Source organism: Perkinsus marinus, assembly GCF_000006405.1.
Source record: "Perkinsus marinus ATCC 50983 genomic scaffold scf_1104296962706, whole genome shotgun sequence".
Taxonomy (NCBI): domain Eukaryota; phylum Perkinsozoa; order Perkinsida; family Perkinsidae; genus Perkinsus; species Perkinsus marinus.
In genome coordinates, this window is record NW_003205363.1 from 63,374 (window position 1) to 65,069 (window position 1,696).

A 1,696-nucleotide genomic window follows, 5' to 3' on the forward strand; every position below is an offset into this window, starting at 1 on the left:
GCACTCTTGGTGTGGTGAAAATGGGTGGGAATTGTGGTATGGTGAAATTTTATCAGATTTCAGCGTGTGCCCAGATGAATAAAATTTAAATTCAATGTTCAATTCATATTACACGGTCAAATGAATAATCGTGCACGAGATTACGCGCGCCCTAATATTACGAGCAGCTAATGACGGTTGTATCGTCGTCACTTGAGTGTATCACCGAGAAAAGCTCTTCGAAGACCCCCGAGAGCCTAAAACTCGGAATACTCTGTATATACAAAGTCTGGATCCCAATGTGTTGCATTGGTGACAACATATTGCGTATGCGTCAAAGTTAATGTTGAAAATTTGGGAATTTGTATTTCAGTGATATATTCCGCGACTCCGGTATTGGTCGTATTGTAGGTTGCTCGAGAGTTGTGTCCACCACGATCGGCATCGTTATGAGATGGGAAGGTATATTTTGTTCCATGGTGTTGGTGATCGGTTTCGTATGTTGCATTGAAGATGAGGTTTGAATCATCATGGACTCAACGTTTAGGGCAATGTTTTGGGATAGTGGTGTGTTGGGTTCTAGGGTGAATCGAAATTGGGTTATACCACTCCTTTCGGAATTGGTCTGATTTTGTTAGATGGTGCAGTGTGAGCCGTGCATGGGTGTTGTATCAGAGATTACCCGAATATGGCAGGTGGGAGTTTGATCGACGTGTTGGCCCCAGTAGCCAGCAAGAGACCGTCCAAGAGGGCGTTGATGGCGGCATCGGACTGGCTGCTGAAATTATGCAGTTTGCCAGTGGCGACTCGCAATTCTCTGCCGATCGTGGTGGACGTTTTTGATCTGCTCTCACGAAATCGGACGGTGTCGGCTCGCCTGGCGGATGTTGTGGGACACTGGGTGACGAGGGAATGCGCACAGCGAAGATTTCCGAGTAGAGTATCTTTGGATTTGCTGGTGGCTTATGCGGGAGTTGATCAAAGACATGAAGTTTTACTGAATTTTTTAGCGGAAAATCTTTGTAGTGAGTTTGCATTGGAAGGATTTGGCGAAATTGAGGTATGTTCGTTGGCGGCGGCGTTTGCTCGATTGGAATATATGCATGAGGCTTGTTTAATATGCATTTTACGGTTTGTAAATAATAGAGTGTTTGGGCTTAGCTGGCGGACATATGCTGTAATCTTACACGCGTTCGCTACGTTACGGTATCGGCCAGCAGAGGAAAATCCATTGAGATGGGGAGGTCGATTGAGCTGGTTAAAGGCTCGGGATTATTCGACGATTTTATGGGCGTGTGGTAGCCTGCAGTGGAAAGTGGATGAGCGAATACGAAGGAGGTGTTTGAAGGACCTGAGTTCGGATAATCGGAATATTTCACCCATCGACGTTTATAGTATTTTGACGTCTTACGCGTATGATATAAATATGGTGGATTTGGCAACGGTGATAGATATTGCTGTGGGGAAAAGATACACGCCGTCAGCTATGCTGAGTCGACAGCTCGCCGCCTCGATTCTGGCGAATACGGGTGTGATTATGATGTTGAAATTGGATGCACTTAGAGTTGTGTGTAGTGTATTGACGACGTATGAGTGTGACAAGAAGGAAAGTATTAGTAGTGGTGCTGAGGGGCGAGGTTCGTAATACGCTGGATCGGCTTGGCGGCATTGGGAGCATTGAAACTGCTAAGGTGCTATGTGGTATTCTGTGGACATC